This window comes from Nannospalax galili, unplaced genomic scaffold (genome assembly GCF_000622305.1).
Source record: "Nannospalax galili isolate Female #2095 unplaced genomic scaffold, S.galili_v1.0 scaffold305, whole genome shotgun sequence".
Classification (NCBI taxonomy): Eukaryota; Metazoa; Chordata; class Mammalia; order Rodentia; family Spalacidae; genus Nannospalax; species Nannospalax galili.
The window spans coordinates 976,829-990,581 of record NW_008356258.1 but is presented as its reverse complement, the minus strand read 5'-3'; the positions used below and the strand labels follow the sequence as shown (position 1 = coordinate 990,581).

The following is a 13,753-nucleotide window of genomic DNA, read 5'->3' as shown; positions in this document are numbered from 1 at the left end:
AATGTTTCCCCTTTCATTTCTGATTTTGTTGATTTGGAGGTGTTCTTTCTTGCTTTTGGTTAACTGGGCTAGCGGTCTGTCAATCTTATTTATCTTTTCAAGGAACCAGTTCTTGGATTTGTTTATTCTTTGTATCATTTTCTTTGTTTCAATTTCATTAATGTCTGCCCTGAGTTTTGTTATTTTTTTCTCGTCTGCTGGGTTTGGGTTTCATTTGTTGTTGCTATTCAAATGTCTTGAGTTCCAACGTTAAGTCATTTATTTTTGTTCTTTCCGATTTTTTGATGTAGGCACTAAAGTATTTTATTTTACTCTAATATTTTCATATCCCGTTTGTACTTTAAGATGCAATTGTTGGTAGTTCATAGCTGATTAGTTAGCTAAATACTAGTTCAGTTAACAAAATATAGATGAGTTAGAAAGTGTGAGTACAGATTTGAATTGTCATGGATTGATCAGAGTACTACTCTTAAAGTTTAATCTATTTTTTTAGTAAACAGCACACTATATAGTATGGAGTAGATGGGGCACTGTGGTCTCATGTGCTCCTGATCGTGTTTCCTTATGCAACTAGAAATATTACTAGTTATGAGAAACTTAAGTGTACATGGAATGTGATGAAATAAATTACCCTTTACTGTGATTGCTGCATACTCACTCTTGTGTTATTTAAACACCAACTTACATATTCTGGACATTAGGGGACAATGGTAGTTTGACAGTCATTTTAGTGGGCTTCCAAAAACTAGTAAATACTTTTTTTGTGTTATAAATATGCTTTAACATGTAAGTCATTGTATTGGAGACAATTTGCTGTAGACTGTATTTTTTCTGAATGCATTTCTGCTTCTTTTCCCCTAGTAAATTATTTTAAAGCAAAAATTCATAATCTTTCAGCATGAAATGCTTTGAGGTATGAGAACAAGTCAGCCACCTCTGAGATGTAACATGCCTGATCATCATGTTTTTAAAATGTAGTTTATGTGAAACACCTTCAGATAACCAAGGAAAACTTACTTTTGAGATCCACGCATGATTTTCAAAGTTTTATGTCATATAATTTATGAATTAATCCCCTCCTAACATGTATGCAGTTCTACCAGAATTGCCTGTGGTAGTTAGTTACACACTGTTTCATGTATTGAGCCTGTGAGGGCCTAGGATGGCCAGCATCCCTGGCTCTCTCATGTCTTCTCTGATCCTTCCTATTCCTATCCTTCATTCCTATTCCTCTCATGAACCAGATCACTCCCTGGAATGTGTGCTTACTTTCTTCTTCATCTTTCTTCCAAGAAAGACCCTTTTCAACTTCTGGAAACCAAGGGTGCTTCCTATTGTTATGAAAATAAAATGGAAACTGTTACTATGTTGATAAAGACTCCAAAGAAGAGGCAATATGTTATAAATGTTTTCTTAAAATTCACTAAATTTCTTTTAAAATCTGTTTTGACAGCACATTAATTAAATCGCTAATATTGGTTTATTGTTATTTCCTTTATTAAAGACTACTACTACACAGAGTAAGTGGCAAGTTGGAATTTTGATTTCCCTTCTCTTAATGTCTTTCCTCTGTAGTTGTTTTGATGAAGGGTATGTGAGTTTTGAAAGATTATTTAAAAGTTGGTAGGTGCACACATGATGTCATTTTACTTCAGATTCCAGGTTTGACACTTTGGTATCTCCAGCTCCCTGTGAGAATAACCACGTATAGCTGGAAACTCAGCTGTCTCTATCTCACAGTTGCAGACAACCCAGAGAGGTGGGCATACATAGTGCCATGGGTGGAGGGCAGAAATATTACAGCCTAACAAAAGGTATTTGGGGTGTGAAGGGCATAGTGCTTTGCAAGAAACAGAGAAGAGAGCTGGTGAGGGAAGAAGGGGCATATTGCTGATTATAAAATACTTGACACCCTCTGATAATAAGAACAAAAATGTACTTTTACTTTGAAATAGAAAACTTTTCTGTTTCGTTAGTATTTGTTGTTACTTCAAGACTACACAAATAGAACATGTGTAGGAACTGAAGTATGATTGTTTTTCTCACTTGACATTTCATAGGGCGTGTTCACGCAGGGGGTGTCAGTAAGTATGCTGAAGGCATTCCACTTGCCCTTGTCTGGACTTGTGGCTGTGATTTGAAGAATAGTAAGTCTAATTTTTAATGTGGAGTCATTATTATACTTAAATTTTTAATTTCAATTTTCCAATCATTTATTTGAAAAATTACCTGTTTAAGGAAGCATTTCATTGGTATCCTGGAGTTGATAAACTTAGGAGAGCCATATTTTAATCCTTGATTCCCTGAGGATTTTCTTCCACAATACCTTTCTCCTTTAAGTCCCTAAAACTACAGTCCTTTTGGGTGAATAGAGGCTATTTTATACACCACCCTGCTCCCAATCCAATTAAAGGTTACATAATAGATGGATTAGGGAAAGTTTACTTCTTAACAGAAATAAAGCTTTAGAAAAATGGTGCCCAGATAGCAGAGGGAATGTGAGGGAAAGCGGGGAGAATTAAGGAGATAATGGTCAGTAATCTTAACTTGTCTGATGTTTGCGCTGTCATAAGATAGCCGACTTTTAGAATAAAGGCAACAATACTTCAGATTCTTTAACCATTTTGTTGCTGAAGTTTGGCTGTCTCTTCAATTTTCTTCACTTTTGCTTTTGTTATCTGCATCTTGGGCAAATATGTCTAATCCTTTACTTCAAGTGTCTGTGTGTTTTGTCACGTTTTCTTTTCTTTCTTTTTTGGAACGGGAGTGATAGTGTTGGAAGGACGTAAGGGGATGGAAAAGTTAATCTGGACAACTGTTTCCTTGCATAATTTAAAAACTAACCCAGAAGCAGTAAATGTGCTCTGTGTTTGTTTTAGAAATTAAAGAAGTGAAGTTTAAATTTTTAAAAATGTTTTTGAAAAATGTTATAAACTCATTTGTCTCTGAAGCATATGAGTGAATGTAATATGATAGTGTACAAAATTTAAATCAACTAAAATAAAACTCCAGATTTAATTTTTGTTTCAAAATATATATCTGGTATTATTAATCAGTTGGGGTTTTTTTCCAGTTTCTCTGATAGAAAGTTAGAAAATTTTGATTTTTCTTTTCCCTTCAGAAAATCTGGCAAGTTTTCATAGAAACAGCTTTGTTCTATTATATCACTTTTAGGACAGTAAAGTAATGTGTTTTCAAGTCTATAGGTCAACCAGTGGTCAGTTTTAAAAACTATTTTGCTGTTATTTGTCCCATATTGTCTCTAGAAAGTCTGTTTTCCAAGTATGATGCATTGTGCTTAGGCTAAATGTTTAATGAGTCTATGTTAAAGGCAGTACTTATCTTCCAATTAACCCCAAGACCACGCTGGCATTTTTGTAAATCCACAGAAGTATTTTGAGTGAGGCCTAAGGGGGAAGCTGTGGGGCAGCCTGTGAGAAATGGAAAAAGACTAACCTGCTAACAAACTCTGCAACGGGACAAAGACAGTTTAATCCGCATTATAGTAAATGCAGGCTTAGTGTCCCAAAAGGGCTTTGCAGAGTGGACCAAAACAAAGAAGGAGCAGCACTAATAAAAATCCAGTGCTTTTATTTTTATACACAAAATTGTTGCAAAAGAAAAACTGATAATAGCATTAAGAAAAGGTTTGAATGGCGGTTTTAAATATGATACTAAACATTGTATTTGTTCACCAATTGAATTCAGTTTGTTGTACATAAAGAAGCTAAAAGTAACATGTGCAGTTGGCCATGTTAATATTCCTAAGGAAGCCTCTAGTTGGAGAGTATGAGTGTAGAACTTTAGTTCAAAGTCTGAGTATCACACTGCATCACTGCATTCCTTTTGCAAAATATACAAATGCATTTTGAATATGAAAAATAGGGATTAAAAGAATTTGTTCAAGATTTAACTATAGTAATACTTTATATACCTTAAGAGCTTTGAAGGATGTGGTATTTATGACCATAACCAAGTTTACATTTATGAGCTCTGAACTTAGATAAGAAAATACTGTTTTATTTTTTTTGAATAATCAGAAAGATTATTTCAAAATTTTGAGGTTTAGATTCAGTAACACTCAATAGAAGATGAAGATCATTTTCATAACAGTGAGCTAAAACAACTTATTTTTAATTCTTTAATCACATTTTAAAGTGACTTCCTTAGTAAGGCCTTATGATAAGTTCTAATCTAACCTTTTATTTTCTTTAAATTCCTAACTTAAATTTTGAAGTCAAATATTGACTACCTTAGTCATTATTCAGAATATATAAGCCTATTTTAAATGCATAAAAAAGTTGTAGAAATTATATGACAGTTCTTTTCAAGAAGGTAAGTCTGCTTATCACAGATTGCAAATTCTTTTTTAAAAAGTGTGAAGGTTTTCATTTTAATGAGGATTATGACTTTCCATGAATAATACTTGTGTCCCACAGAGTATAAGAAACAAAGTAGGAGTTGACAATGAATTTAATCCATCTTAAAAGAGATAATGAAAGTATGAGAAATTTTAGGAATAGATATTTTAAGATTATATCAAGGTCGTCTTAGTTCTTATATAGTATGAACTATATTTAGTATAATATCTTTACGTTTCTATATGAACCAAACATTCTCTGAAGTTATTCATAAACAATTTTTAGCTGAGATTGCCTTAATTGTAGTATTCTAATAAAGATATTAACAATTCATCCTATTATGAAATGCTTACAGTTTTTAGTTAAGATTTTACAGATTTAGTTTTACTGATATCTCACCATTATTCACAATCTTTAAGGAATATATTAATGTTTTCTATTTTACATGTGAAAATCGAAGCTTTGTGAGGTTAAGTATGTCTATAACATCACATAGGTATGGGTGGTGCAATTCAAAGGAAATACAGTCTCTGATCCCTGATTTCCCAGTTTTTCCCAATTACACCAAATTGAATGTAGTACCTAAATATGTCCGTTTTGTCAACTTCATTTATTTATTTGTTCGTTTTGGTTATGAGAACATTTTATATTTAGGAAGGATTTTGTAACAATGGAAGAGACTATAATAACATGAATATAAAAGTGTTTATGAGCCCTACTCTAATGTGATATATTAAAGCCTAGTTTTATGAATCAAATGAATATTAGGCCTATCCATATGTGTAGACCCTGAGAATCCAACAATAAGCAAGGCAGGTATGGTTTTTCTTAATGATACTAAAAACGCTTACATTTTAGCAGCAGTTTTAGTATATTGTAAATATTGTGGAGAATAGAGTGATATGAGATGTATGTCCTAGCACCTACCACATTTTTTGAGGCTGGGAGAATGGAGGTCTTTGGCAGAATTATTGAAGAAAGGGGATTTCAATTGTGAATTGAAGGATGACCTGGTTTGTGCTAGATAAATGGCGGAACTATGTTGCAAGTATATGGAGTAATGCTGAGTAGAGAGACAGCGCTTGATTAGAATGAACTGTGGTATGGTTGGAGCTTAGTATCAGAGAAGGCTATAGGATTAAAAATAAATAGGTAGACAAACCCCAGTTCAAGAAATTGAGACCATTTTCAGCATAGAGGGGCCACTGAAGAGCATTAAGTTGCTAACTAACCCAGTGCAATTTATTTAAAAGATTAATTTGAGGGCAGTGGTTGTATTTTAAGAAATATGCTTTATTTGCTTTCTTTCATGTCTTTAAATCATACAATATCTATGTATCTCTGTATTACATAAAAGTTATTTTTAGTTGCCTTTTTAGTAGATGAAGGACTGACATTTATTGACATGCTCTGGCAATAAAATGTTAGACTTTGAAAAGTGAGAGCATACCTAACCATTTTGATATGAGGATTGTCTTCTGTTTGTAGCATTGCAAACCCTTTCTAGAGAAACAATCATAAATCCTTTAAGTCTGATTTTCTAGAATTGACCCAATTTCAAATATTTCTCTTATAATGAAATTTGCCAAATGATAGTTCACCAATTTGTACTTCAGAAAATATATTTACATGAAAGTTTCTATAACAATACTGAAATTGTTAAAGGAAAATAAAGATTATTTTCCTTGGAATGCTTTAAGAAAACATTCGGTAACAGATAGGTGGTTAATAAACCACTTTCTAAACTACCTATTTGACCAAAATACAAAGGATGAGGCAAGACAATTTTGGTTCCTATAGGGAGCAGTGGATAGAATCTCCTTTTTAGGTGTGAAATGCTATTCCTAGACATTAAACAAATTTAGGATGTATTCCCTAGTGCAAGCTGCCTGCTGGCAGCAAGATATAGGAGTTCAATGTGTACCCAGAGATAAGAATGACACGTAATTTGTGCTAGAATTTGACTGTTAATTGTGTATAAAGCTGTGGCCTTTTCAAGTCCAAACATTTGGCAGGGCCGTTATTGGGGAAGAAAGAAGTTTGAATGAAATTACACATAGAAAAGATGGAAATTTACATAACTAGCAAAGCTCCTTGAGGTAGTAACTATTTCTTCCAGTTTTGGAGGAGGAAGATTGACCTTGGACACTAAGCTTTTTAGTTATACAGTTTTCATTTTTTTGCTTTCTTGGTAAGATTCAATATAAAATTATTTTGGCTTAATTTGTAAAAACTACCACGGTATCTTGAATTTATTTGATGTTTGCTATGAAATTTTAAAATTATTTTATATGATTATGAATATATTATCAAATTCATAATTATATAGAATAGTAATTGTGCTGGGTAGCTTTAGTTGTCAACTTGACACACCTGGGTAGAGAGAGCCTCAGTTGGTGAATTTCCTCCTTTGGACTGGCCTGTGGCAATGTCTGTGGAGCATCTTTTTGATTATTAAGTGATGTGGAAGGGCCCAGCCCACTGAGGGTGGTACCACCACTGGGCACGTGGGCCCATGTTGTATAAGAAAGCAGGTTGAGCAGGGGCCAGGGGAGCAGGCCTTTGAGCTTCAGCTCCTGCCTCCAGGTTCCTGCCCTGAGTTCCTGCCTTGGGCTCCCTGATGAACTGTGACTGGGAGATGTAAGATGAAAATAAATCCTTTCCTCACCAAGTTGGTATTGATCAGAGTAATTTGTTACAGAATGGAGAAACAAACTAAAACAGAAGTTCTTTAAAATCAGAATACTATAAATTATCATTTTTCTGGATTTGGGGTGTGTGTGGGCATGTATATGTGGCATTGGAGATTGAATCCAGGATTCCCTAAATGCTGATAAGCACGTACTGAACCACTTAGTGCATATTGAACCACTGAGCTAAACCCAAAGCCCATGGATTGTCTTTGAAGAGCACTAGTGACTAGATTTATAAGAAGCAGGATCTGACTAGAATCATCAGTATCTTATAAATTTTTATACTTAAAATGACTTCACTCTTTTCCTCTTCTTAGTATCAGAAAACAAATTCATTGTTAACTTTTTGCAGTAATGAAAAGATGGTTAAAATGATGTTTAATGCTTGTGGTCTGTGTAAGGCATAGGTCAAACTCAAGTTTAGAACCCTCTCTGGTGTATGGTAAATGTGTAATGAATGTATTTCAAATCAAAGAAAATATAATTACAGTGAAAAGAAATATCAATGTAATACTGGATGTACTGATACATACTTGTAATCCCAGTGCTGGGGAGGCAGTGACAAGAGGATTCCCGGGGCTCTTCGGCCAGCCAACCTAGCCCAAGTGATGAGCTTCAGGTTAGTGGTACCCTGTCTCAAAAGAGGCAGATGGCATACTGGGGATGACACTTGAGGTTGTTTTCTGGCCTCCATATATACATGTACACATATGCACACATAGCCACACACATGTGCACCCACACATATACGAGCACACATAGAAAAATGGAATACCATTTATTGCACATAATGTGCTACAAATGTTATATTTTAGCTCATTTGACTATTATTATTATTATTATTATTTTGTAGCTGAAAATACTAAGATTCAGAGAAAAGGGAATTTGCCGAAGATTTCTAGAGCTAGTTTTGAACCCAGACCTGGATATAATTTTTTTTTTATAACTAGTAAGAGGGAAATGGAAGTTGCTGTGTTGTGGTTCCAGAAACCTGGCTTGACTGGCGCCCCCCTTACAGTCCTGCTGTTGCTTTGTCCTTTTCTTTCCGATTCCTTCCCAGAATTAAAACAAACAGGAACCATCCTAGAAAATCACGACTCAGGCTTCATGTTTTTGAGGAGCGAGAAAGACTACAGGTGGGAGCTTGTACAGGTCAGAGGATAACTTTCGGAACAACTTCCACTTTGTTAAAGCAGGGTCTGTCTGATTTCTGCTGCCATACTGCCTACGCACCCCAGGCTAGGTGGCCTGTGATTTTCCAAACAGTCTTCTTCTCTGCCTCTTATCTCACCATAAGAGTGTCAGGATTGCAGATACATGCCACCACGTCATTTTTTTTTTAATGTGGGTTCTGGGGATTGAACCCAGGCTTGCCTGAGCCATCTCCCTGGCCCCAGAGGTCACCAGTTTTGAGGAACAGCAATTGTTGTTTCCACTGCTCTGCATTAGCAATTTAAAATTCACACTTAAAATTAGAAGAAGTACTTTATTTAAAAATACATCCAAATGATTAAAACTTTTAGGTCATCAGAGTAGGTTTAAATTTGTGGTATATGCTGGCTTTATTTCTAAACAGGCTGTTCATTTAAGTTGACTTGTTGACATAGAGCTCTTCCTAGCTCATGTGGCTTAGTTATTGCACCAACTTACATGACCCATCATAACAATGATAATAGAATATTTTTAAAAGCCCTTTAAAGAAAGCATAAGATGCTATTCTTATTAAATAATTTTATAAATATTTTTACAAATTCTGTTTTGTTGAGATACCCTGCAACTATGAAATTTGTGGAACTTGGCAACATGCCTCAGACTCTGCATTTTTATAGTTTTCAAAAATAATCAGCATACTCTCTAATAACATAATCTACTTCTGAAATGTAAAAATAATTTTGTGTGTATTAAAATATTCATGAAGCCTAAAATATTTTGTGATATTGTTTTTTAAGTATGAAGATATATAATAGAAAATGATTTTGTAATGATTTGTTAATTTAAAAAGCTATTTAATATAATTGAGATAACATAAGAATTTAAAGATAAAGAATAGAGCCAAGTGTGGTGACACAGTCCTGTAATTCTGATACCCAGGAGGTGGAGGCAGGAGGCATCATGAGTTCAAGGCCAGTTTGGGGTACATAGTAATTTCAAGTTCAAGGACAACCTGGGCTAGATGAAACCATGTCTCAAAAACAAAACAACAACAACAAAAAAAAACAAAAAACAAAGGGTAAATGACCAAACATTAGAAAAACTATTAAGGCAACATCTTAAATATATATGTTCTAATATATATGTTCTAATACTATTATTTTCACTTAGCTGATTTTATAAAAGATATTCCTAGAATTCCATTTCTGGTAAAATGTAGACATAGCTTAAGAATTGGTAAGGCATCTTGAAGAGTCTTCTCTGTGCTGCCTTCTCTGAACTCTAAGATAGGGAGTGTCTCAGGTGCTGTTCTGCAGAGTTCTTAGTGTCACTAGCTGTGCTTGGTCCAATCAATGTACGATATTTTTGGCATAGTCTACTTTGGACTAGAGATGGGCTACTGAATCACTGCAACTCTCAAATATCTATTTAGAACCATTGTGTCTTTCAAGGAAATTTTAAGACTAGGTAGTTTAGTGAATTTTCTCCATACTTATAAGAAGTTGGTCTTTATTTTGGTTTAACACTCCTGTTCTATATTTCAGATTTTTCCATTTCTTGGGTGGGTATGAAATTAGAATATTTTGAGAAAAATGAATTTTACACAACAAAGTATCTTATTTTTCACTGATCTTTTTGATATTTCAGAAAACTTCAACACAAGGAAATAATGTTAGTATTTTCTATCTTTAAATTTTTATTTGAAAACATTTATGTACTTATTTGTTAGGGTCAGCAGTGCATGCCACAGCAAGTGTGTGAAGGACTGAGAACAACTTGTATGTCTGTTCTTTCTGTTCCTGTGGGTTCTTGGGTTTAGACTCAGTTCTTCAGGCTTGGGAGTAAGTGCCTTTACTTGCTGAGCCATCTCACTGGCCCTATTTTTTTTATTTTTTAATTTAAAATAATCTTACTTTTATTTTGAAGATTGTTCTCTAATCTTTATTTCAAAGTGTTACCCAACTTTAAGAAAACTTTAGTAGAGAGCTTTCTCTTAACAGTATTTTTAGAATTACTATTCTTGTGTAAATTAAAATGTCTGCTTGTTCAAAGGATGGCTTTAAATGTGCATGTAAACTTATGAAGACAGCAAACATGAAGAGAGGATGGAGAGAAACAAGTGTTTGATCTGGGTAAATAGTGGCAGGAGGAGAAGGATTAGGAAAATACACACTTGCAACTATTATATCTAAATAGGTCTACGTTAAAGGGTATAAACAATTGTTTACAAATGATCACACGTTGTTGTTTACCATTAGTTATATGAAATCATGATTTTTGAAAGGAATGTTTTACCAGTTCCTCATGGTTTTATTGCACAGATTTTTGTCAACACTGAAGTAAAACCTTTGCAACATTGGCTCGAGCTCTCATTAAGCAGCTGATTTGCCAGAATCTTCATTAAGTTGATGAACTCATTTCCTTATAGGCATTGGCATCTGACGTAGAAAGAGATTAGAAATGGAAATAAAAAGTGTTGTACACATAGGCTTATTTACTGATTCCTTTCCAGTTTTTATATGCTAGTGTTAAAATGTTAATTTTAATTTAGAGGAAATACATTAAATATAAACTTAATAGCATGTTCTCTGGTTCTTATAAGAATAAAGTATTTAATGACTTTTAGTCTCCTGGGTGTGGGAAAGGAGGTGTTTTTCAGTGTTAAAAACAATTGCTTGGAATGCATGAGGCCTTGGATTCAGTCCCTCAAAACAGACACCATAAACAGACAACACCCCTCCAGACACCATAAACAGACAACACCCCTCCAAACAGACACCATAAACAGCCTTTCCCACTTACAAAACTACCCTATTAATGTAATATTAGATTTTGCATAATTCATAAAAGCAAGGATTACTCAGAGGGCATAAATAATGTAATTGTGATATGTAATTCATGTCTAATATGACAGGTGGTTTGAAAACCTGTTAATGCACCAAAAAAGTCAAACCATGTTGAAGAGAAAGTAGACTGGTCATTAGCATCACTGGATGTAATCCAAGGTCTTAAAACTAATGTTACTGAAAATGTATATATTTCGGATACTGTCTGACCCTTTTGGAAAACAGAGAACCTAAGTGAAATGCTCTTATACAACATAATAATTTGGTAATTATCATAGATCATCTGTGCATATTTTATGCTGAAACAATCTAAGGGATAAAAGGAATACATTTAACAGTGTCAGGAAACAGATTTAAAAGTACACATTCCAGGTGAAGATGGATTTTTCTTTTCTTAACATGTAGTGCAGTACTGACCACTGATGTGATCAATTCCTATTTTTTTCTAGACTTAGAGACCATATTTTAAGAATGGTAGAAATAATTTCCAATAAACCTTGGTTATTTTGTTAACATTAGCTGTTACTTGCCAGAATGTTAGTTTTTGTTTAGTTAGTGAGCGTGTGTGGTCATTTACAAACAAACAAAAGATATTGAGAAGGATGAGGTGGTACACACCTGTAATCGCGGTTACTTAAGAAGTCAAGGCAGGAAGATCAGGAGTTTGAAGTCAGTCTGGGCAGTCAGAGTGAGTGAGTGAGTGAGTGTGTGTTGTGTGTGTGTATTTCCCACAGTAAAGGAAATCTATATATTGCATATGTCGAGAGAGAGAGAGAGAGAGAGAGAGAGAGTGTGAGTGCGTATGTGTGTGTGTTCGCCCTCCTATATTAGGAAAAATCTATTCTCCCAAAGGACAACTCTTTTCTCCAGTGTCTTCAGGACTGTGTATAAGAACCCAGTTCAACAAATATTTGTTGTGGTGTATATAAGACTTTCATGTGAGGCTGGAGAGATGGCTCAGCGGTTGAAAACACTGACTTCTTGCAGAAGACCTGGGTTTGAATCCCAGCACCCACATGACAGCAAAGAACTGTCTGTAACTCCAGTCCCAGGGGATCTGACAGCCTCTTCTGTCCTCCGCGGGCATTGCACGACACGGGTGCCCTTACCTACATGCAGGCATAGCACTCATACACTTAAAATAAAAATAATAAATAAAATTTAAAAAATTCATGTAATTTGAGAAGTCATTTTTCCTTTTTCATTTTGAGAGCCATAGTCTAATTACATATAAATTTATTCCATTCAGAGGTTATAGTTTTAAATCCTAAATCATTATGTCTTTCTATTTTGTGTATATGCCCATTCTTCTCTTTCTGTTTCATATGACAGTTATAGACCTCTTCACTAATGGAGCTTGCATTTCAAGATAAGGCTGCATGTAAACAAATTAACTTTTAAAAATAGAGGGCAGTTTCATCTGTAATAATGTACCAGTTCATAAATTATCACTAATATTTTTTTTTAAAGATAAATGACCCATCATATAGCACATACTATTAAGTAGTCTAGTGCTCCAGGAGATAAGGCTCTGGTGTTATTACACCTTAATAAAATGAGTTAGTGTTTTAGTATTATCGATAAAAGAGCACTTGGATATATTTAATAAGCAAACTGAGAAACACTTAATTTCAGTTGTCTGTAGCAATATAACACAAATTTTCCTATAAAACAAATTGCACTTTTGGAATATATTTTAATGTGTATTCAACAAAGGAGAAAATGAGGTGATTGAAGTTCAATTTGTAGCATGTTATTAACTATTTCCGCTTGACTAGATGAGTAAAAGGATAATGGATGAGGGTTTTATTATTACCTTTCTGCTAAAATGAAGTGGTATAAAAGATAAGGTGACGAGATTAATGAACATTAGAAAAAGGAGTAATCAATCAAGCTCCAAGATGGAGATGAGAATGGCAGTGCCCTGTGAGGTCTCAAAGTACACACTGTTTAAAAAGTGGACTTTATCATTTAGTTTTCAATAAATTGTTGAAAATTAACAGTTGTGGTTGAAAAACTTAGTTAAGACTAACAGGATGATATTTAATCAAATACACAAAGTTTTGCATTTATATTTCAATGAAGTACGTGGTAGAGACCTGGCATGGAAGCTGAGTCCTAGCTTAGAAGTACATTTTTTTGAATCTTCCTGCTGAATCTTTCAGCAACAGACATTCTATGTACACCCTTTTATTGGTCAACAGTTATGGTACTAAATCTTCCTAGTTGCATACCTATTGTTGCTACTTTTTAAAGATTTCAGAAACTTTAAAATAATTTCTTAGAAGTTGTTGATTTCATGACAGTATTCTTTTAATATTTTATTTATTATTTTTGTTTTATATGTATGAGTGAATTGCTTGCATGTAGGTCAGTGCACCTGTGTCATGCAATGCCTGTAGAGGTCAGAAGGCGTGTCAGATCCTCTGGAACTGGAGTTATGGTCGTTAGCAACCATGTGGGTGCTAGGAATCGAAACTGGCTTCTCTGCAAGAGCAGCCAGTGCTCTTAACTGCTGAGCCATCTCTCCAGCGCCTAGAAGTTGTTGATTTCATAACAGTATTAACTGACAGTGTGCCCATCTATTCATATAACAAAATTTAATATCCTCTATATACCTGGAACTTTAGTATATAGACTATACTAAAGAAATCTTTACTATTCTGCTGTCATTGTGCTTACAGTCTAATGGGGATAGATA

The 13,753-nt window shown here is 34.3% G+C and overlaps 1 protein-coding gene across 11 annotated transcripts in view; it reads left to right on the top strand.

Moving 5' to 3' along the window:
• The window catches only part of Lrba (LPS responsive beige-like anchor protein), a 674,454-nt gene that overhangs the window by 393,665 nt on the left and 267,036 nt on the right, over positions 1–13,753 (top strand). The window lies entirely within an intron of this gene.